Raw genomic sequence first — 25,403 nt, forward strand, 5'->3', positions numbered from 1 at the left:
CCCAATATTACAGTGATAAGGTCTTGGTGGAATTGCAGTGATGATGTCTCGGTACAAACTCAGTGGGAAGTATTTGAAAATAGTACAGTAACAAGAATTCGATGCTAACACAGTGACATGGATCTTGGTATGCAAACACAGTGAAACAAGGATGACTTGATGGAGGTGGTCTCCAGTCTAAGTTGAAAGAGTCTTGGTCGTCTCATCTTGAATCTACTGAAGGAAGAATTTTAACTGGGTTTTCCCCTAGAGTGGGGTTTTGCTTGACAGCATGCCTACATCTCGTGTTCTCTTCTATTTATTGCTAAGCATTAGTCTTGATGTTAAGAAAAGATAATTCGAAAGATCAAATAATAACAATGAAACATTGAAAAACATCACAAGGTAATGTCATAATAAGAGAAATCGTTTAACTGCCTCACTTTGCATTTCTCAACACAAGGAACGATGTTTTTGAGATCAATTGATTCATCTGATAAGGTGAAGGATGCAAAACTTCTATTTGAGCTTTTGGATGACATTATTCAGCAAGTGGGGAAGCAAAATGTTGTGCAGGTCATCACAGATAATGCCTCAAACTATGTTCTTCCTAGAAAGATGCTAGATTCCAAATATAAGACCATATTTTCGACTCCATGTGTTGCAGATGACATAGACCTCATGCTTGAGGACATTGGCAAAGTGGAGTAGGTAAAAAACATTGTAGAGCATGCCAAGTGCATTATAAAATACATCTACAACCACTTATAGGTATTGAGCCTAATGAGGAAAAACATTGGGGGCAAAGTGCTTGTTAGGCCTGCAATGATGAGACTTGCAACTCACTTCCTTACATTGCAATGCTTCGATTCTCAACATAAAAATTTGCAGAAAATGTTTTCTTCTAATGATTAGACTTCATCTTGGTGGGCTCGTAGACAAGATGGAAAAGACACCAAAAAGAAAGTTTTTGACAATTATTTTTGGAAAAGGTCTGCAAAGCTTGTGAAAATTACCAAGCCCCTTAATAGGGAGCTAGGGATGGTGGATGCGGAAAAGTTGGCCATGGGCTACATCTATGAGGCTATGGATCAGGCAAAGGAGCAGATACGGGCAGCTTACAAAGATAAGTTATGTTATGCAACTAGCTCACAAATAGATAGATCAACGACTTAAAAAGTATCCTCTTTGAGGGGGAAACCTCCTTTACATTATATAAATGAAAAATTATTGGATGATTCAAATGACAAAACCTCTTTTTTGTATATAGGAGTCTAAGGGGTCACAATATAATCATCTTTAATAATAACAATATGGGAACTACATGGGCACAACAATAACAATAAGGGGGCTATACTAACAATAACAATAAGGGGCTACACTAGTATTATAGGGACCTAACATGCCCCTCTTTCAAAAAAAGTGTTTCCTCAACGCTTGAGTAGTTCTGGATGCTTCTGTATAAAATTTTCATCCTCCCATGTGGAATCTTCAGCGGTTAAGTTCTTCCACTTGATAAGATACTTTGAAATTGATCGATTTTGTAGCTGTCGAGTTCTTGTTTCCATGACTGCTTCAGGTTCCAATATGATTTTTCCTTTCTTGCTAAGTTCTGGCAACATTGTTTGAACTGGGAGCTTGTCACCTATAATCTTCTTTAAGCATGAAACATGGAAAAGTGGGTGCACTCGGGAAGATGCAGGAAACTCCAATTTGTATGCCATAGTACCCATATTTTGCAACACCTTGTAAGGACCATAGCACTTTGGTGATAATTTATTATCCTTCTTATTGCTTGAGGCACATTTGTTTGTATGGATGTAGCCGTAAAAATATCCAGTTGCCTACATCAAAACTTCTTTCGCTGCGATGCTAATCTTCCTGTTGTTTCATTTGATTCTATGCCAAAGTGAGGTTATCCTTTCAGAGTTGGAGAACTTATTGTTGATGCTCGATGTGATCTTCCACTGCTTGAACCTTACAATTTTATCTTAAAGATAATGTGATGGACAGTGGATGATATCCATAAAGTGTCATAAATGGGGTCATTTTCGCTGCAATATGGAAGGAAGTGTTATACCACCATTCAGCGAGCAATAACAACTTGACCCATTGTGTTTGCTTATCAGATACAAAGCAACGAAGATATCCTTTCAAACATTTGTTCACTATCTCAGTTTGCCCATCAGATTGAGGATGATAAGATGAGCTATGAGCTAATTGAGTACCCAGGAAAGAAAATAATTCCATCCAAAAATTTCCAGTGAAAATGGGATCTTTGTCGCTTACAATAATCTTTGTGTTTCCATTTAGCTTTTGAATTGTTTCCATAAATGCAGTAGCAATTGTATTGTCTTTAAATGGATGATATAATGCACAAAAGTGTGCATACTTGGTAAATCTATAAACTACCACCATGATGACACTTTTTCCTTCAGACTTGGGTAAACCTATTATAAAATCCATTAAAACCTCCTCTTAACGTTGACTTGGAATTGATAAAGATTGTAATAGACCTGAGGTCTTACTTGTCTCAACTTTATTTTGTTGGTAAACCAAACATTCCGCCACAAACTTTTGAATATCAGATTTAAGGCCATCCCAAAAAAATTCCTTCTTGACCCTGTGGTAAATTTTTAAAAATCTTGAGTGCCCTCCTAAGGGAGAGATGTGCAATTCCAAAAGAATTTTTTATTTGAGTAGGAAATTCTTACAAAGATATAAGCGATCTTTGTACCATAATGAACCATTTTTCCAACTGAAAGTATCAGATGTACTGGAATCTTGCTGCAACTTTTGAATGAGTGCCCACACTTCTTCGTCATTCATCCCTTGCTTCGGTTATCCAATCTAGTTGGATAATAGAAATGGCACAAAGCAATGCTTCCACATCCTCATCCTTTCTTGAGAGTGCATCTGCAACAACATTTTGCTTCCCTTTTTTGTAGATGATTTCAAAGTCATAACCCAACATTTTTGTGACCCATTTTTGTTGCTCTTCTGAAGATAATCTTTGTTCCAAAAAGTATTTAAGACTATCATGATCTATTTTTACCTTGAAGTGTCTTCCCATTAGGTAAGTTCGCCATTGTTTTAGTGCATGTAGTATTGCCAACATTTCCTTCTCATAAATAGGTTTGTGTAAATATTTTATTTTGATTGGATGACTTTCAAAAGCAATGGGTCTTCCTTCTTGCATTAAAACAACACCAATTCCATTTCCTGAGGCATCACATTCCATAATAAGAGTTTTTGTGAACTCTGGCATAGCTAAAACCAGTGCTTGGCACATTGCCTCTTTAAGATGTTCAAAGGCCTTAGTTGCTTCTGGAGTCCAAGAAAATGCATCTTTCTTCAGTAATGTTGTTAGAGGTGTTGCTATTCTCCCATAATTCTTAACAAACTTGCGATAATACCTTGTCAACCCGAGAAATCCTCGCAGATGCTTTATGGTTGTGGGGATTTTCCATTTTTTAATGGATTTAATTTTGTTAGGGTCTACCTTAAAACCCTCGTGAGATACAATATGACCCAGATATTCCACCTACTATACTCCAAAGAAACATTTGGAGGTTTTGCATATAATTGTTTCTCCTCCAATAGTTTGAACACCCTATCAACATGTTGAACATGATCCTTCCAAGACTTGTTGTAGATTAGTATATCATCAAAAAATACTAACACAAATTTTCTAAGGAAGGGTTTGAAAATGGAATTCATCAAACCTTGAAATGTAGAAGGTCGATTGGTAAGGCCAAAAGGCATGACCAAAAATTCATAATGACCCTCATGAGTTCTAAATGCTATTTTCAGAATGTCTTCAGTCTTAATTCTAATTTGATGATATCCTGAATGAAGATCCAACTCGATAAAGTAAATTGCTCCATGTAATTCACCCAATAATTCATCAATGACAGGAATGGGAAATTTATCTTTAATAGTGAGTTTGTTGAGCTCCCTATAATCCAGACACATGCCCCATGATCCATCCTTCTTGTGCACCAATACTACTTGAGCTGAAAAAGAACTTTGACTAGGTTGAATTATACCGACCTCTAGCATTTCTACAACCATACATTCAATTTTACTCTTTTGGGCATAGGGATATCTATAAGGCCTGGTGTTTGGATTAACACTTCCTGGAATCAAATGAAGAGAATGATCATGATTACGAATAGGTGGGAGGCCTTTGGGAGTCTCAAATACCTTGGAATGATTGTCCAAGACCTTTTGGAGATTTGGAGAAATAGATGATTTCGATGTTTGAACCTCTAGTGAGCATAATTGTGCAATTACGCCCTGTTGTTCTTTCTTTAGAAGCTTTGTCATGCCATTAAAGTTAATTATCTTTCTTGGTTTCCTTGCGATACCCCTTAATTCAACTTCCTTTCCTTCCCAAAAAAAATTCAAGAAAAGTTCTTGCAAATTAAAAGCTATCGTATCCAAAGATTGTAACCGTTGGACTCCTAGTACAACATCAGCACCACCCATTGGAATAGAGAGAATTGAACTATTCAATACATATTCCCACGTGGTTAGCTGGATATTATGGCACTTTCCAGAGAAATTTATAGTTCCTTCATTCGCAACCATCACTTGACACTCTAGTGCTGGGTATAGGAAACAATTCAATTCCTTGGCTATCTTACAATGAATAAAATTATGGGTACTACCCAAATCAATCAGCACTATTACCTTTTTCTTCTTGATATGTCCTTCTATCGTGAGAGTTTGAGGAGTGGAAATTCCTGCCAATGCATTACAAGATATGGTTGGACTAATTTATTCTTTCTCTAGGGATGGTTGCTGGTGTATATCCTCTTCTTTTGAAGTTTCTTGTTCATTTTCTTCCTCCTCTTCACAATCTATGTAAAATAATTTCTTCTCAGCACACTGACGACCTTTAGTGTATTTGCTATCACAACTGTAGCAATGCCCTTTTTCTCTTTTTTCTTCCAAAGGTTGTGGTGTCAACCTTGTAGGTTGTGGAAGGCTAGGAGCAACAACATTTCCATCTTTATAATTGTGAGTGGTAGGTTTCCTTATTGCCATAATTTTCTTTCAAATTTTCTTGTCAACGTGAATGCCTTCTCCAATGAATCAGATTCCCAAAGGCAAACCTTGTGTTGGATCTTATCCTTTAAAGTCCCTATGAAGACATCAATCCTATGCTCCTCTGGAATATCATTTACCCTTATATTCAATTTTTGGAATTCCTCAATGTGGTCCGCCATTGAACCCTTTTGTTTGAGATTTATCAATTGGCTAAAGAAGGTGTTGCTCTTTGTATCCTCATAATGTGTTATCATTTCCTCCGTAAAAATTGACCAAGTGACAAGTGGTTTACAAGAACAAAGCCATCAATACCATACAAACTGATTGGGTTAAAGTTGCAATGTGTACCTTTTGTGTGTGTTGCACATTATGGAGATCAAAATATTGTTCCAACTATAGTATCCATGTTACCAGATCCTTGCCATCAAACTTCCTCATATTGATTTTTGGAATATGGTGGGTCTTCAATCCAACATTAGAATCTATGAAATCATGATTAACATTTCCTTTGTTCTCAACATGAGTTTCATCTAATACCTTTTCGCCATTAGAAAGCATTTCTTGTAGCAACTTTGTCAAACCTTCCTTCAAACCTTCCATGTTTGCTTTTAAACCATTTTTCAAACCTTCCATCTTGACATTCACCAGTTCTTCCATGTCAGTTTTCAAACCATCCATCTTCGCTTCTAGTTCATTTTTGGTTACTCTTTGTGACTCTCGCAATTTTGATATATCATGCTACATTTCTTCCTCTTCTTCATGTGTCATAGAAGAGCTTTCTGGCTGCTTACTAGGTGTGTCCATTTTTTTGTTTTGAGGCATTTTGAAATCAAACAATGATATATATGCTTCACTATGCCCTTTGAATCAATTCAAACTAATTTTTCAAACAAAGTTGTGTAAAATTTAAAAAATACACACATTTTTCTTTCTTTTTAGGAGCTAAATACTGCAAATGTTGTATCTTTGTAATTGTGAATCTTCAAAATCGGAAATTTCGTCGTGTAGTAGCCATTTAAGTCTTCTTTCCAACCCAACAAATCAAACCAAGACTGGATTCTTCAAGAAAAAGTTATGCCCAATCTCCCAAGATGACCTAATTATAGACTAGTTCGGTAGAGCGAACTTGTACGGAGTGCCACGTGTCACTGTTTTGACCTTCGGCCCTGAAAATGATATCCAAAAAACTACAGTCCATCCTCTTTCTGTCACTTCTTACGAAATTCAAATCCGATGCTCAGAGAGAAAATTATGATGATTTTCCCTAGGTCACCTGTTTGAGATGGAATTCTAAAGCCTGCAAAAACCCTAACTTCCTCGGATCATATCTCCGAAAATATAGCAAGACAAGATCTGAAATTTGTACATGAAGTTCACCAAGATTTCGACTCCACATGGTTGCAATTTCAACTTTGAAGCTTCGTAGAAAAAAAGTTATAGAGAAAATTCCACGATGGCCTGTTTGAAGCAGCGAAACCCTAGAATCCAAAGCTCTAATACCAAATGTTATGCAACCAGCTCACAAATAGATAGATCAACGACTTAAAAATTATCTTCTTTGAGGGGGAAACCTCATTTACATTATATAAATGAATAATTCTTGGATGATTCAAATGACAAAACCTCATTTCTATATATAAGAGTCTAAGGGGTCACAACATAATTAGAGCCTACATAACAATAATAATGTAAGGGCACAACAATAACAATAGTGGGCTTCTATGGGGCACAATAATAACAATATGGGAACTACATGGGCACGACAGTAACAATAAGAGGGCTATACTAACAATAACAATAAGGGGCTACACTAGTATTATAGGGACCTAACAAGTTAGCTAAATATGGGCATATTTGGGAGATCATTGATAACAGATGGAGCAATCAACTGCATCATCTTATACATGCAGCTGGGTATTTTTTGAACCCAAAGTATCATTATAAAGCTCGATTAGGAGATCTGCAGGTTGGGGAGATCTGGATTGTATGATTGCTTGGAGCACATGGTCCCTAACTATTCAGACTAGTTGGAAATACATAAACAACTTACTCTTTTCAGTATGGCAAAAGCTACCTTCGGAAAAAACTTGGCAAAGATGGCAAGAGATGTGGATCAACCAAGTAAGCAATTCCAATTTGCTTTTCTTTTAAACTTCAATTGTTTTACAAATTTACAATTCAAATTATCTATAAGTACTTGTAAATAAGTAATGAAATGAACTAAGTTACTAATTAATGTATTTTTCTTTGCAACGCATTGGTGGGAGTCATTTGGCGGCCAATGTCCTCAATTGCAAAAGTTTGTAGTTAGAGTCCTCAACCAAACTTGTAGTACTTCACGTTGTGAGCGCAATTGGTCTGTTTTTGAGTGCATGCACACGGAGAAGAGAAATTGTTTGGAACAAAATCGTTCAATGATCTTGTCTTTGTCCAATACAACCTTCAACTAAGGCACAACCAAATGATAGACAGAAGACTTGATCTAGATCCCATTGTGTTGGACGATATTGATCCAACATCAAAATGTGTGGAAGAGACTGAAGATCCTAAGTTTGATGTTGATTTTGATATTGACATGGAGTTGGGGGGGTTGACCCTATTGTAACTTCTTTTTAACTATGCAATTTATCTTTTAAATTGTATAGTTCTCAAAAACAAAAACAAAAACAAAAAAAATTAATTTTGCTATGCACTTTGTAATAAAGACAAGCATATGTTACAATTGTCACTTTGAGTTTGATATAGCCGCGAATATTTCATTTTAATGTTTTTTTTAAGATAAATAAAAGTGTCCCCGAAGAAGTTATCATCCGAGCAACTTTGGATGCTCTGGATCACCTCCGCTCCAATCAACGAGTAATAAAGAATTACAGGACCCCCCACACTCCCAACCGTTAATGAAAGGGGGGGGGGGGGGTCTACAATATGGTTTTCCATTTACCGCTCGACGTGACATGACCACTTTTTAAGAATTGTGGGACCCCCCCTCTTAAACCACTTACTGCCGCTACCCCCCCCCCCCCCCCCCGCAAACCGCTTCCACCCTCCGTTGTCACTTCTGCCATTTTATCACACTGCCACCATTTCTACCAAATTGAGCCCCGCTATAAGTCCCTAATAATTTAACTATTTGACCATTAAATTATTAAATCCCTCCTACCAACATCACGATTGTCATTTAATGACACGCCAAAAACGGCTACCCAAACTATATCTATTCAAATCCAATTGTAAATCTGAATTGACTTATGTTAAGTGCATTATTCTTCAATTCGTCAGTGTTCTCAAACCTCCAGATTGCAAGAAATAACAAGTGCTACCAGTCACCAATTCACCGGGTATTCTCTTTCAAAGATTCTCTGTTTCTTTTTATTTTCAAAATGGCCAGTCAAAAGGGTAAATCTAAGGTAACCATTGAAAGCCCAATCCTACCTCCCATGCCTAATTTACACAAATTCCCTCTGGTCGATACTCAGTTTAAAATCATAGAGACCCAGTGTGAATTTGATCCCATATGAGTTACATAATTGAGCATTTCAAAAGTTCAAAGATGCCAGCGATGATTTCATTTCTGGGAGTCCATGTTACCCCAATTCATTTTCCCCCAAACTCATCATTTCCCTAAATTCGTGACCTAGTGTGAAAGCCGCTACTTACCAAGTCAAAGAGCCATAGTTGCCCGAAATAATGAGATTTTGTTTTCCATAACCCTAGAATCAATTTGCCAGGTTTTGCAGATAAACCCTCAAAATTCTCTTCATCCTTGTTCAGTTGATGCCCTTATGGAAATCTATCAAAAACTTACCTTTCACCAGCGAGCTCATATTTTCGGGTCATTTTACAAATTCTGATTTGCCTCTAACCAATCCACTATATTCCTCTGCTATTTTTCCAGAAATGTCTAGATAGGTTATCTCTATGTTATGTTGTCTTTTAGGTTACCAAAATGATCAAATGGGTTGATGAAGTAATTCTAGGATTTTTGTCAATGTTTTCAGCTAGCAAAAGACCCTTAGTCCTTTTTAATTTTAGCCAGTATATATCAGAGGTTATCCATGAACAATTTTTAAAATTTAGTGTTGAAGAATATTTTATGCATCAGTCAATATTGGTATATTTATTCTTGTACCACCAGTCAGAAAGATTCAAAATCCCACTGCAAAAGCTTGATTCATAGGGAAGACCACAGTCTGTCATCCATTGGACTTCTTTGGTCAAGAAAAATTCATAAGAGTATTCTTTCAATGATTTTGTGGATCAATTTTTATATCTGTCATTGTGTCTCCTTAGCAGTGATGCAGTTCCAAGAATATCTACAAAAATCAAAAGGATATTGCATCTCAATGAACAATCAAAAGTGGGAGATTGGTACCTTTATCAGAATTTTATAGAAATCAGAGTTTATGGTTGTGAATTTCCCCCATATAAACTGTCAGTTTTCGTGCCCATGAGGATTTTTGCTCTAGAGTTCATTAGGCAGAGGTTGAACATGGATGAAATTCATTTTGTGTCTAGGAAACAAAAGGCCCAATTTAAGTTGAAAGCACAAGTTGGCCCATTCATAGTTAATACCAGAGCAGCAGAAAAGGAAGTTGAGAATTTATTGAGACAAATGAAATTCAAGCTAAGTTTCAGTTGGCCTTACGACCCTCTAGGAGTAATTTCATCCATGAGAATTGAATAGAAGTCAGCTCCCTATACTCACATATCAAAACCAGAAATTGAGTAGTATGCAAATCAAGAAGTATGGGAGGAAAATACTTTGCAAGAGGTTGAGGAACAAATTTCCAGTTAGACAGCTCTAGAGACTCCAAGATTAAAGGAAAAATAATTAAAGAGACCAAGTGAGAGTATGTCTCCTACAGGTTCAGGTTTTAGACCAACAAAATTTAAAGTTTTTAAAAGGAGAAAAACAATGAATGTAGAAGAAGAATCATCAGAGATTAGAAATCCAGAGGAATCTACTACAATTGTACTATCAAGTGAGCATGTGTATTCTCTACAGCAAGCTGAAGAAACAATTCTTGACTCCCTTGCTTCCCCTTCTTCAGGACAGTAAATTATTTTCACAAGATTCAAAGAAATGAAGAAGAAGAATGGCACTGAAGACTTCTACCTATTCTGAGTTTTGGAAACAGTCTTCTACCACTCAAACCAGATTGTTGTCTGCACTGGACCCTGACAGAGGACAATTTCAATTGGCATTTCTTGAGCCAAAAGTTCCAGTTCCTAAAAGTGCAGAGGATTACAAGACTTTTGTATTTTCTTTTGATACAAAGCAGATTCATCCAATAGATCAAATTGATCTACATAAACATGCAGGTGAGATGATTTATTCCTCCTTGACAAGTTCTGCCATGGCAGCTTCAAAGTTGCAAGCTTCTCTAAACAATATCCATTCTCAGCTTAAGCTAGAAAAGATGTCCTCATTAGCTAAAGATACAAGGATAAAAGGATTGGAAGATATGGTAATCAAATTAGGATTAGATCCTAATGATGTTAATGTTATTGAAGAAATTATTAAGAGAAAAAATGCAGATATTCAAGCATTAAGGAAGCAGTTGAAATTACCAACAACAGAGCATCCTCAAACTCAAGAAGTGGGGCAATTAGAGAAACAAAAGGAAAATATGTTGTGTATGGTTGTTGAGCAAAATATTCAAATTCAAAAGATGGAAGCAGATATGGAAAAACTCTTAAAAGAGAAGGAACAACATATGAGTGCAGGAATTTCTACAGTACAAACAGAATCAACCAGCGAAGAAGCCACTAAAAATTTGTCAAAGGCTATGGGAGACCTGTCATTAAGAAATGTTGAAATAGAAAAGTTAAAGGCATCACTGCAAAGAATGGAAGAAAATAAACTCAAGGCAGATAATGCATATATCTCAGAAGTGCAAAGGAATTTCAAACTAACTAAATAGCTTGAAAAGTACACAGATGAATCAACCAGTGCATAGATATTTTCTTAAGCAGAAGAGAAAATATGGATTGACATCAATTCAACCATTTTAGAGTTGTGGACATCTATTGAAATATTTTTTGAACAGGAACAACTAGTACAAAAAGCAAAAGCAACCATAACAGAAATCAAAGAAGAGTTGGATCACAAACTAGGAGAAGCAACAAGGATCATCAAAGTGCTAAACTCAAAAACTAAAGATGAACTTGAAGACTTGGGAATTGAAGACAGGACAGACACAGTCCTAGAAGTTAGAAAGGTATTAACAAAAAGAAATTTAATGTTGTAGCTGCAGCTGGAAAATAAATGCCAAAACTTAGAAGCTCAAATCAAGAAGTTCCACAGAAAGTTTTCTATCCTCCAACAAAAAGGACTTCCATCCCTAAGAGATTCTCGTGGCCAATTGATTCCACTAGAAAATTACCAGTACAAGTTACATGACATAGCAACAAACAAATCAAAGTTTGCTAAGGTAAAAGGGATCATTAGTGGTAAAGCTTTTCTAGAAGGTTTGGAGAATGATTTATTTATTTTGCATGAGATCCATCATTTGTTTATCACTAAGCCAACTTTTGAGAAGTACATCGAAGTGGATGAAGCCTACAGGAGGGTAATTAAATTTTCATGTCCAGATGATGAAAAATGGGATAAGTTCCTCGAACTTCTTGAGTGAATTGAAAGCAGGATTTCATATAGCAGCATAGAAAAGTCGGAACAGAATGCATCCTTTCACATGTCAGTACAGTAAAAACAGGAGCGGATTTTAAGGCAACAGTTGCAAACAGCATCCTAGAATAGTGTGATGTTCCTACAGAATCAGTTTCAGAATCCCTATTTTGAATTGTATTAATTAGATATATCCAAATCATTTTGGATAGAACTTACTTTTGTAAAAGATTGTATTAAGTTAGATATTTTTGAATTACACTCTATATATACATTGTAATTCGAAGTAAGAAGGGTTGAACCTTTGAGAGAGCCAAGAAACATCATTGTACTTTTCTGGAAGTTTTTGAAGATAATCAAAGGATTTTGACTTCAGTTTTAACAGCAATTGTGTTCATGTGAGTTTTTCTGGTATATTCATTTCTATTTTTCATCATATGTTCAAGGTAACATAGGAGTTAGGGTAAGGCTAAGTTAAGTATTAACTTCCCTGACAACCCACTGCAAAGTTATAATCATCACTGAGAATAGCTAATTAAACAAGTTGTTTAAATTAGTACCTTTGCATCATTTAATTGTTGCCTTCTATCATCTCTTGAATGTATATGTGTTGGTTGTAGAAATTTCTCTACACGCTTCTACTATATCTGATAAATTAAGTATTCAAGATGAATGTTTAATTATCATATATCTTCTTCTTTCCTCTGTCACAATCAATTGAAGGATTATATGTTGTTAGTAGTGAAAATCAGCACTTTGAAAATCTCAGATGTTTTTGGATTGTACAAGTGTAAATGGTTTGAATTATTGGTCATCCATTTAAATTAAGTTCCTCACTAAGATGCTTTGGCACAGTTCCCCAGCCTATAACTATTTTCAAAGATACTACAGATCCCAATGCAAATTTGGTAGCACCATCCGAATTAGAATTAGTAGTTGTATCAAGCAAAGCAAACAACCATTGTAAGGCACTAGTCATGCAACTTGACCAACTCGTGCTTCCATTAGGTCTAGCTCTATGTTGCGGGGGAGCCCCCCCCCCCTCGAACCCGCTCCCGAATTGCGCTCCGGGCGGGAGCGCACTCCCAAAATTGCTCCCGGACGGGAGCGATGTCCGGGAGCGATTTTCGGGAGCGCGCTCCCTCAAAAAAATTTGCGCTCCCTGGTCTGTTCGGAATCAACTTAGGGAGCGATCGCTCCGGGAGCGATTCGCGCGGGGCCGGGAGCGGGTCGGCGGAAAAAAATTCCGCGGACCCAAAAAAAATTAAATTTAAAAAAAAATAAAATAAAAAATAAAAAATAAAAATTGGTTTTAAAAGGCCAATGGGCCAAAAAAATATTCATTGTTACTTCATTGAGCTTGAGTTTGGAGCTGGAGCAAGAGCAAAGGAGCGAGGAGCAAGTGCTGAGGAGCGAGGAGCAAGTGCCAAGGAGCGAGGAGCAAGCCTGCAGAGGTAAGTAACTTAGTAATTTAGTTAGTTTAGCTGGTTAGGTAGTAATTTAGTTAATTTAATTTAGCTTATTGAGTTTAAAAATCATGTATTTAAATTAAATTAATTAATCCCAATAAATTAAATTAATTTGCAGATTCAAGAATCAAAACCCTACAAACATCAAACACCATGGACCTGGCTATATTTCTTGGCATTTTCCTCTTCCTGGTCCCTTTTATGGTTATTATGGTGTTGGAGAGTAGGAAACAGAGGGGCCAGCCTCAAATTGAAGAGGGGGATGAAGAAGCCGAAGAAAGTCAAATGGGTGAAAACCCCGGTGAGGAGGAGCTGGGGGAGGGTGAACATGACCCTCAAAAAACTAAACAAGACCAAACTCCATAGTGGAAATATGTTAACAGGGCTGAAACAGGGAGAGGGGGTGGAACCACTAAATTTCATTGCCCCCATTGCAACACTGATTACACAGGTTCATACACCCGTGCTAGAAGACACCTCTGCGGGAAAAGGCCATGGGATGGAGAGAAACAAATAGGAATCAAAACTTGTACAGCGGTGTCAGCAGCGGAAAGAGCCAAATACATAAGGGAAGAGGAGGAAGCCCAATACAGAACAAAAAAATCAAAGGGTTTCTTTGAACCAAGCTCACAATCACAAAGAACTCCTTCAGCATCCTCCCAAGGCAGTGGATATGGACATGGAAGCACAGGGTCATCATCCTTAAGGCGTAGAACCATATCATATTTCCTTGATGAGGGGTGTAGAAATGATGTGGATTCAAAAGTTTACAGGTTTCTCTATGCATGTGGGATACCATTCAATGTTCTTCGCTCACCTTATTGGCACGAAATGGTTTCTGTGATAAATGATGCCCCTAAAGGATACAAGAGCCCTGGGTATGACAAGGCAAGAACCGTTGGCCTTGATCATGAAAAAGCAAAAATATCACATTCTTTGAATAAAATGACAAGTTCTTGGACTGACCATGGGGTGTCCATTGTATCTGATGGATGGACAAATGTAAAAGGCAAGCCATTGATAAGTGTTCTTGTTGTGTCTATTAGTGGTCCCATCTTTCTAGCTGCACATGATTACTCAGACAAGTTCAAGACCGCCATCAACATTGCAGAAGCATTACTTGAAACAATTGAGCGTATTGGCCCATACAATGTCATCCAAGTCATCACTGATAATGCTCCTAATTGTAAGGCAGCGGGAGCAATTATTGAGGATAAATACCCCAACATATTTTGGTCTGGATGTTTGGTTCACACATTGAACCTTTTGTTGCATGATATTGTCAAAAACAAAAATGAACAACCAATGGATTGGTAATTTGTACAAGAAAGGCAAACAAATGATAAAATTTATTACAAATCATAGCAATACCCATGGCCTTTTCCGCAGTCACTCGAGATTGGAGTTGCTGAAGATTGCGAAGACTAGATTTGATAGCTATTACCTCACCTTCAGGCGCCTTTTGAAGGTAAGAGAGGCATTAGCTAGCATGGTATCAAGTCCACATTGGCATGTGTTAAAGGAAAGGGCTACAAATGTAGCTGACATGGCAGGTTTTGAAATGGTGGAGGAGGCCGCTCTTGATGGGCAGTTTTGGACAAGTGTGAGGCAGGTATTGGATTTCACCAAGCCAATTTATCACATGATTCGGTTTGCAGATACAAACAAACCAGTGATTGGCGAGGTGTATGAGCAAATGGATACCATGTTGGGGGAAATAAAAGACATTGTTCATAATAGAGATCCCAACTTGTACAAACTGATTCATGATTGTGTGTGTGAACGGTGGAATAGGCTTAACCTTCCACTACATTGCTTGGCGTATATCCTTACGCCAAAATACTACTCTACATCTTGGTTGGGCCAACCTGCAGCAGGGGGTGGGGTTAGGACCAAACCCCATTTAGATCCAGAGGTAACTAAAGGATATTTGGAAGCATTAGAAAAGTTGGTACCTGACAGGGAGGAATGTGCAGCTGTGCGCAGTGTTGCAGGAATCGCCCCCCCCCCCGCCGGATCCAAACCCAGAATCGCGGATCGGAGCGAAGCGTCCCGGAATCCACACTGGAAGCGCGATTCCGTTTTTGAGGTGGCGCGATTCCGGGTTAAAAAAACGATTCCTGCCATTTGAGGTTGCGGCCCCCCGGAATCGCGCAACCTGGACGCAACCTGGACGCAACCTGCACGCAACCTGCACGCAACCTGGACGCAACCTGGACGCAACCCACCAATATGACATCATTCTCATATAGGATTCCTAATACCATATAACTTGAGCATTGTAGCCTGAATATACGGTCTTACTGCTCTGAATACAATGTCAACTCAATGAATATACATTGAAAAAGGGCGGATTGCGTGGCGCAACCGGAAGCGCAGTCATCTACTGAACTGATGGATGCACTTCTATATATTCATATACTGCTGTAATTAGAACATAGCAATACCATACTCAAGCTATTTGAGCAGTGATATCCATACATAATGCTAAGTGCATATAAGAATGAAGAAGTCTCTGCTTATAGGTTTATACCCATCATTGCCAATATTGGGAAGCCATACCAATATTGATCTATATGAGAAACGATAACATATATATGACTGAAGCAAGTGACATGTCCATATTGAATTGATGTCATGAACAAATGTCATAATGCAAAGAATCATACTGAAGCATATGCCAATGATCATATGACACTATTGGTAAATCATACCAGGAGCAAGAGCATAGCCATATAACGAACGTCCAATTATTCCAGAGGTGCAGTATCAAATTATCAATACACTGTGAGAGTAGATCTGAGAGACTTCCTTGTAAAGTCTGCAATTCTTGCTAATGTAGTTTGTTGCCCTTACCTTGCTTCAAATCACTGTGATCTTATGTCCAACTATGCTTCCACCTATGCTGATCTACTAGGTATTCAATGTACTGCTGGTGGGGCTTAAGCCTTAAGGTTCCTCCTCAAGCCTCCTACAATTCACGGTTTTGCTACAGCAAGGTCTAGGTCTTCATATACGCGGGTTAATACTTTTTATAGTTTTATGTTTTATAATATGCTTAAAAATTTGATGTATGTTTGTAATAGCTAGAATATAGATGATTGTTGTACATACTAGTAACTACAATGGAATCATGGATGCCATATCTATCTTGATTTATGCAAAAATATGCATGTTTTCATGTCTTCTACAATTAATTTGGTATTTGGGATGTTTGTTTTGAGTATAAATGCAAAAAAATATATAAAAATATATATATATAGCAGACGCTTCCGCGGACGCTTCGCTCCCTAGATTTTTGGAAAATGACGCTTCCGCGCTTCCGCTTCGCTCCCGCTTCGTGCAACATTGGCTGTGCGCCTTGAAATAGGCAGATACTTCAGTGGCACTGGTTTGTATGTTAACTTCCATGCAATGGACGACAAAGATAAATTTGAATCTCTCACATGGTGGGAAACATATGGCGGCCACGAACTTTTGCTAAAATTGGCAAAAAAAGTTCTTTCACAGGTTGTAAATTCTTCTTCTGCAGAGAGGTGTTGGAGCACCTACAGCTATATACATAATGTGAAAAGAAACAGACTCAATGAAAACCGAGCAAAAAGCTTGGTTTATGTGCACTACAACTTGAGGTTGTTGAGTCATTACTGTGATCGGGCTAATGAGGATCCCACATATAAAATTTGGGACAATCACCCAGAGGATGACAATTTGGAGGATGGCATTGTACATATTGAAGAACTAGAAGAGGAACTTGTAAGGGATGAAAATGAAGCAGCTGCAGCAGCCATGCCACCTCCACCTCCACCTCCACCATCCAGTAGCAGTGCTCGAGGTCCGAGTCTTGTTCCTTTGTTGTCGCCACCTCCATCTACACCCTCGCGTGGAGGTTCTAGTTCTGGTCGTCGGTCTGTGCGGGAGACTCCTAGAATACCACCACGACCTGCTTATACTCCTGGAGACTCTCGTGACAAGGGCCACATGTAGATTTACAGTTTACTTGTCTTCTTTAGTTTCTATTAGACTTTAGTTTTCATAACTGTTGAGTTTTGAGTCCTTGACTCTTGACTCTTGACTCTTTCATATCATAATGATAGTTTTTGTAAACATTATATCACTGTGACAATGAAAATTTGAAGTTTGAAGTTAGGCCTTGGCAATTATAACTCATTGGTAATGATTGTGAATTATGAATATGATGCTTTGTGAAAGACTAAAGTTGTTTCATTTCATCTCATTATTCATGTTTCATTTTATAAATTTTTAACATTTCATATCATGTTAACAGTTAGAAGTTAGGACTTAGAAATATCTTCGATATTACTTCTTGTAATGGTTAAACTTAGCTTACAAGTACAACTTTGGTGATCAATGATGATAAATGTTATTGAATTTTCAATTCTGAAAGCTTGAAGTTGAAACTTTAAGATTGAATTTGATGAATCATGATTTATAAGACTCAATATGTTGCAGTTGTAATATGTATTTTACTAACTTGTGGACATGGTTGATGACGATTATAATTTCTAGATGATTGATGTGATATGGTTCAACGATCAATCTATGTTTTTTTATGTTTTTTATGTCTAATTCATCATTCTACATGTTTTTGTTGACATATATGTATCAAAAATTAAAAAATATAAAAAATATATATATTTTTAAAAAATCGCTCCCGGATTCGCTCCCAAACCGAGAGCTTCTGAAAATGGTCGCTCCCGCTCCCAAGTAACATTGGTCTAGCTCTATTGTTATTGGTGCTACTACCGAGGTTGTGATGAGGCTGAGGAATCCTCATACTCTGATCCAGATGATACTTATGTAGCTCTTGTTGATGATCCTGTGTCTAGTAGTGGTGATGAGTTTGATCATGTTGATCACTAATATGTACCAATAGAGTCTAGACTTGCAGTCTTGTTGTAGGCCAATGGCCCCATAGCTTGTAGCATTGTTTTTGGACTTTGTAGGCCATTTAGCCTCATTGCTTATGTATTTTGTCAATGATATGTATTACACTCAGTGCCATTCTGATATATTCGCCTTTACATGGTATATAGATGAGAAAACTTTGCATATTTTGTCTCTATTGGTTTGGAATTATGGTTTTAAATCTTAAAAGTAGTTATTTTCATTAAAAAATAAGTATTTTGTGTATTTTTTTTAAATACAAGTTCATTGAGATCTGACCAGTCTTAGTTTGACCAGTTCTGGTTTGAAGCCTGATTTATTAGGTGGACCGGTTTAGTCACCGGTTCTGGTTTTTAATACTATGCTAACAATAGTCTTGAAGGATGAAGGGATGATGATGGTCAAGTTGCAGTTTGAGAGGAAGAATTGAAGTCTTTCTCCTCTTAAGGGAAGCTTATCTTCAATAAAGGATAGAAGCCAGCTTGTTCAAAGGAATGATGGCTAGATGGTTATATGAAAGTTAAAGGTATGCATGTCTTCAGTAACTCTTCTCTAGAAGGTAGAATTCATGTCTACTTGCAGAAAGAGTTGGTCGTAAGAATGTGCTCAGTAACATGAGCATGAAAGGTCTTCCATGTGACTTCTCGATGCCTGGAAGAAGGATTTTAGTATGCTTTGTAATGGTAAGATCAAGACTCTTCCACAAGAAAGCATAACTTAGAAATGATGATATTGATCAATATGGTCTCTTGAAGAAAGAAAGGATGTTGATAATGACAACTCCAAGGAAGAAGATAGTGTAGCTTGTTGATTAGTTCATTCCATGGGCACTTTGATTAAAAGTGAAAGCATGGAGAAGGATTCTTGTACAATATGGAGATAGACCATAAGGAAGGATGTTGATCACAAAGAGAACAACTAAGCAGAATTTGATAACTTGACAAAAGGCCATCATGTTGAGGTAATTATCATATTGATGTTTTGGTATTAGTTATCTAGCTGGTATATGGTTTTGCTACCTAAAAAAATGTTGCAGAAATACATAATGGCAATTGAGGTATGTATATCTACAACTATTTGTCTTAATCTCAATTCAAAGTATACATGGATTGAGTGGATGGCTTTAATAATCCTTGAAGAATGATGTGACTGAGATGCCTACATCATCTTGGGATTGGAAGGTAGCAGTACGAAAGGATAACCTAATGTTTATAATACAATAAAGATCACTTTCATGATTAGAGGAAGCTATTGGCTCAATATAATGCCTTTGGTGATGACTAGAGGAAAGTGATATGAAAGGTTGATGGTTTGAACCCTGTCACAATTTGGCTCCATTATATCCAGAAAGGTGAAAGCTCAATATGGTAATATGCAAAGGAGAGGAGGGGCCATGCAGCGACTACTTGAAGATCTCCATGAAGAACTAGTAGTTATTGTATTGATGAAAACACGATTATGACTTCCCAATTGAAAGGAAGTAAGGAATCTCCTCTATGCTTAAGAGGGAAGAAGAAGTCTCCTTAAATGTTTAAGGAGCAAAGAATATATTCTCTAATCAAGAGGGAATGAGCACCTCCTCTCTGGTTGAGAGGGAATGATGTTAGACATCATATATCCATGTGTCATGCACTAGACCAGGACTAACAGTCGTAAGTTTAAGTAAAGGCACTAGGAAAGAGAATGGAGAATTGGATAAGAATCTGGGATTAGTACTCCTTAAATATAGAGAATCCAAGATAAGAAGTTGACGGACACACTTTGAGGATTGGACAAGTACCCAAGATAAGAGTGGTCGAAGAGGACTAATATTCTTTGAGGAGGGGTAATCCAAGATAAGAATAATTCTAAAAGTATATACCTAGTGAACATCCGGATGGGGTATGTGCCCTAAGAGGTAGTGTGGTGTCTCACGTAAAGCCTCCCAACATTATGCTATAATATAAAGAGAGCTTGTCAGTTAAGGCCTTACTATGTTGACAGTGTTGGTTATGATGCTTAAAGATGGCTTATCAATCCGACTCTTCTTATGAGAACAATTCAATTTGAGAATATCCTTGTACCAGTTGTACAATTATGAATACATCCCTAGTTAAGAGGGAGTGTTGGAAAATGTAACTAGTTTCGGTCTTCATAATTGTCATTTTGCTCATGTCATTATGTATATTTTATGTAACAAGCAAAAGAAGAAAGAAAACTATTATTTTCAAGCATGGGTTTCATGCTTCATTTGAATGGTCAACTAGGTCAAGCACGCATTTCATGTTCCTAGGATTTGTCAAGTCGAAAGAATATTTGTCATCAGTCAAGACAGTCATTATCATTTGTTGAAGACCCATTTAAGCAAGTTGTAACATGTAAAAAACATTATTTTTGTGTCTAGAAAGTCAAATTTGACCTCCAAGACCAAGTCGGCCCTGCCAGTGAAAAGTCGGCCTAAGAGAGGCCTATTCGACCTCATAAGAAGGGTGGTATATAAACGAAGAGAGTTTGACTTACTTGGACACACCTCACATGTTAGACCTACAACAAGTGAAGAAGAGGATATAAAGCAAGAAGTCAAGGAGCTAAGGAGAAAGTCAAAAGCAAAGGAAGAAGACCAAAATTTGATCTTTTGAGCCCACATGCCCTTCTTAATGGTCTTCAACGAGTGCTAGACAAGCGTGGTCAGGTATTTGCGGATATTACCCCTGGCTTGCCTCGAAAAAAAGGATTTGAACATACTATAGAACTAGAAGAAGGGGCCAAGCCCATAATCACCACACCATACCGACACCCAAAGAAATTCAAGGGCAAGATAGAAAAGACCATTTGGGAATTATCAGCGATGGGCCATATTAGACCCAACTCAAGGTTGTTCGCCGCATCAATGGTTTTGGTAAAAAAGTAGGATGACATGTGGAGAATGTGTATTGATTATCGAACTCTCAACAAGAAGACCATTAAGAACATATATCCTATTTCCCTGATCTTAATGGTCTTCTTGTTGAGAGTTCGATAATCAATACACATTCTCCACATGTCATCCTACTTTTTTACCAAAACCACTAATGAGGTGAACAACCTTGATTTGGGTCTAATATGGCCCATCGCTGATAATTCCCAAATGGTCTTTTCTATCTTGCCCTTGAATTTCTTTGGGTGTCGGTATGGTGTGGTGATTATGGGCTTGGCCCCTTCTTCTAGTTCTATAGTATGTTCAAATCCTTTTTTTTCGAGGTAAGCCTGGTGTAATATCCACAAATACATGACCATGCTTGTCTAGTACTCTTTGAATGTCTGCTTTGTACTGTGGTTCACCCTTGTTAGGAGTCTTTTGGCTTGTAAATTTGTAATCCTGCATTCTGCTACATATGCTACATCTCCATGCCTAAATATGGCCTCCATTCTTCTGGCTGAAACAACCTGTGGGCTACCATTTGACATGCCTCTCAAGACTACTTTACTGCCATTAGGGGCTTTAAATTCCATCTCCATTGCTTGGTAGTCCATAGTGTGCTTTCCCAACGAATACAACCATTGAACCCCTAATACCATATTGATATCTGCAAGATCTATTACATAGAAATCACTAGTGAAAGTATAATTATCGAGTGGAACACTCAAACCTAGAATTACTCGTGTGCAATCCAAGTTGTACCTATCTGCAACTATCACATCAAGGACTTCGAACTCCTCTGTGGGAAGTCCTCATTTTTCCATTAATGTTGCATCAATGAAGTTGTATGTAGCTCTCCCATCAATCAATGTTGTGATGTGTTGTCCTTTGATGACTCCCTTGATCCTAAAGGTGTAATATCTACAGATTCCTGACAAAATATCAATCTTAACCTGTGGTCGGGTCTTCTTCTCCTCGTTGAGCTTTTCCACTTTTTTAGCTTCCTCCTGTGGTGGTTCTTCCTTGGGATTGCTAGGCTCGACACTAAAAGCAGGTTCTTTATCATTTGAAGTGGGTTCTTCTCCTTCATCCTCATCGTCAGAGACCACTTTAATGTAGTGAATCTTCCCCTCATCTAAGCAAGGATGTCCTCGTTCCCATGGTTCCTTGCAATTGAAGCATAGCTTCTTCCGCCTTAGTTCGCTTCGGGTTTCCTCATCCAACCTGTCTCTTATTGGCCAATCTCTTTGAAAGGATTTCTTTGTGAAAAATCCTAGACTCGAAGGAACCCCTACTGCAGCAAATATGCATCTACTTCACCTACTTGATTCTTTAAATTACATTCATCAAGTTATTCTTTTGAATATTGAAACAAGTTACTTCTGCAGCCTACACTAATTAAATATTTGATCTCATGAAACAGAAAATAGAGCAAAGAACAAGATACATAGGACACACTTATTTTTGGACACAATAGTCCCTGGAAAAACCCAATGCGGGAAAACCGATGCAACAATTCTGAGGGTTTATTATTATGTAGGAGAAATATCTGAATACAAATCTAGGATGCTCATCTAGCAATCATTTACAGAGAAAATACTGGTGGAAAATCTGAGTGAGTTTTACCTCACTTCACTTGGTAGAATTCCAGTTGATCCAGCACAAGACTAGCTAACCCCGATTATTCCTGTGTTGGCTCTGCGTCACCTTCTCTTCCTTCTGTGTCAGCTCTCCCGGCTGTTCCAACAATTCCCGGTAGTTCTCGGCAATTTCGGTTGTTCCAGCAATTCTAGATTCTGCGTGACAGACAACTTTTCTGTGTCAGCTCTCCCGGTTACTGCGCTGCCTCTGTGTCAGCTCTCTCGGCTACTCCAACAGTTCCCGGAAGTTCTGGATTCTGCATGATAGACAACTTTTCTGTGTCAGCTATCCTAGCTACTGCACTGCTTCTCTGCAATCTCTCTCTACCTCTCTGCCAGTATTCTCCGAAAAGTCCTTCTTCCGGATTCTCACTGCCCCTCTGCTACAGAATGATCACTTAGTTTGAATTTCTCAGCTTCCTAGCCCCAAAAATCAAACTCTAGATCAATTATCTCCCTATGTGTGTGTTTCCAAATGAACCCCAAGCCTCCATTTTATACTTTTCCTGTTGAGTCATCAACAGCCAAGATTAAGTCTCTAATCAACAGCTAGGATTAAAACATGACTTGATCCGCCTTCTAGATCATTCTCACCCATATTTTGATTAATACCCATTAATCTTTTAATTTTCCTAAGTTTAGACTTAGGAACCCCATTAAAAATATTAATTATTTTAATAAAATACAATCCAGGTGGAATTTCACAAAACAGTTTATGGGTTCTTTAGAACTCATGTGCCTTAGCCTCTCCGCCAATTTTCAAGGCTATAGCACTTCCGATGCTACCAAAAACTAACATTCTTCTCCTTATCTTTCTGAGGGATGAGAGGCTTGGACTGAACCTTAGATGTAGTTGTCGAATTTATCATGTCTCAAGTCTTCTTGATGTCATCTTGAAGGGTTGCAGGATTGAACGCTTTGACCTAGCCTTGTAGGGGTTCGACTAGTGCCTTTGTAAAAAGCATGACTAATCATTCTTTCTATATGTTTGTCACCATGACTGTGATTCGTTCAAATTCTGCGATAAATTCTTCGTGCAATCCGATTTGTTTGAGTTGTTCCAATTCTCTTAAGTGTATGTCTGGGTTCTTTTGATCAAATATGCCTATTAGCGTTTGTGTAAAGTCTACATAAGAAGTGATGTTTGCATGCCCCAAAGTGACCAATCCATGATACCACCAATCATGTGTGTGTCCTTCTAGGTGTATTGTTGCGAATTAGAAGGCATCCACTTCTAACATTGGGATTAGTCTGAAATAGGAGTCCAATTTTTGCACCCAAACCCTTGCTGAACATTTATATGATCCATGAAATGAGGGGAGACAAAGTTTACTTACCTTGTGCATTAGATCAGAATTTCGTTGTTTCTTGGGTATATTCTAGAACTTGATATTGCTATATTCTTGGAAGGTCAGGGTTGCTCGATTGTTCTCTTCCAATGTTGCATATTCCTGAAAATAGTCATCAAAGAGTCTATTTGACTTTGTTGCTTTTGGAGTTGTCGTTACTTGATTATTTATAAATTGAGGACGTAACAACATGGAATTTTTGTTGTTGGTTTCCCTAGTGTTAGTGTGGATAGGAGTACCAGGGTTATGGTTACTGCTACCTTCAGTGGTGGTCCTATTGTTTCCTGCAACATTTAAATTACTCAGGAGTTGAGCCATTAACTGATTGAATTGTTGTTCTCCTTAAGCTAATACTTAGGCTATATCATGTTGCCCTTGGATCAATTGTTGCCCTTTTAGTTGTCCTTGCAGTAATATTCCTATCATTTGTTGTTGCTCCTAGAGTATTGCATTTAATAAGAAGTCGGGATCCTATTCTCCTTGATCTGCTCTTTCCCCCATGGTTGAACGATGTGTGCTCTTTTTCTTTCTTACCCTGACATTGTTGGTGTCTATTAGAAGCATACAAGGCTCATGAACTCACAAGCTGGAAAGATGCGTACACTCTGATACCATCGTAAAGTTCAAGAGTAATTTTCACTAGGGTTTCATAGGGTTTCAACAAAACCTTTTTTCCCAATACATAGTTAATTCAATACAATGGATATCTTATTCAATGAACAGTACCAACTTATTCAATGAGGCAATAGACTGAACAAATCAAAGTAGCCTTTAATGAATTTGATTTCTCCAATCAACAAACAATAAATGCAACAGTGCAATGTATTGTCCAAAGATCTATACAACAAAGTTACATCATAATCTACATTTAATAATTTAGCCAGAGATTCTTCTCCTTTTCGTATTCAGGCTTTTGTGATCCACGATGAATTAAGCAAAGTCTTTTGATAGAAATCACATAAGAGAAATTTTTGGCCGACGCATTTCGAACCAAGTGTGGTTCATCATCAGGACCAGATGAAGAGGCAGACATTCTCTCTATTTAAGCCTTTGCCATGGTTTTCCTCTTCATCTGGTCCTGATGATGAACCACACTTGTTGGTTCAAAACACGTCAGCCAAAAATTTCTCTTATGTGATTTCTACCGAAAGACTTTGCTTAATTCTTCTCTTGCCTAACAGTTAGGCCCTATACAGGTCTTTGTCTACTCAAATAAAATACCTAAGTTTGACTCAGGTCTGCACTGATTTTCCAACCTCAATCTACTCCAACGACCACGCAGAACTCTGTCTTCGTGTTACAGGAGTCGTATATCTCACATCTGCTACAAGAATCATGAATTGACAGCTACAAGCTAAGCTAGCTACGGAATAATATGCTTCAAAACACTAGGCTCATCTGAATTATTGCAGGAGCTTCCTGTCTTATGTGGGTTTAGGGATTCGATTGTCACAGAATTCGGCAATGTCCATAGGAGCCCTAGCACTTTTGACTTGA

The 25,403-nt window shown here is 37.8% G+C and overlaps 1 protein-coding gene across 1 annotated transcript in view; it reads right to left on the bottom strand.

Annotated features, from left to right (window-relative positions):
• Positions 1 to 25,403, bottom strand: part of LOC149180489 (uncharacterized) — a 158,491-nt gene that overhangs the window by 92,346 nt on the left and 40,742 nt on the right. The window lies entirely within an intron of this gene.

This window comes from Pinus tabuliformis, chromosome 3_2 (genome assembly GCF_031772625.1).
Source record: "Pinus tabuliformis cultivar Carrire ecotype Pingquan chromosome 3_2, CPIR1, whole genome shotgun sequence".
Lineage (NCBI taxonomy): Eukaryota > Viridiplantae > Streptophyta > Pinopsida > Pinales > Pinaceae > Pinus > Pinus tabuliformis.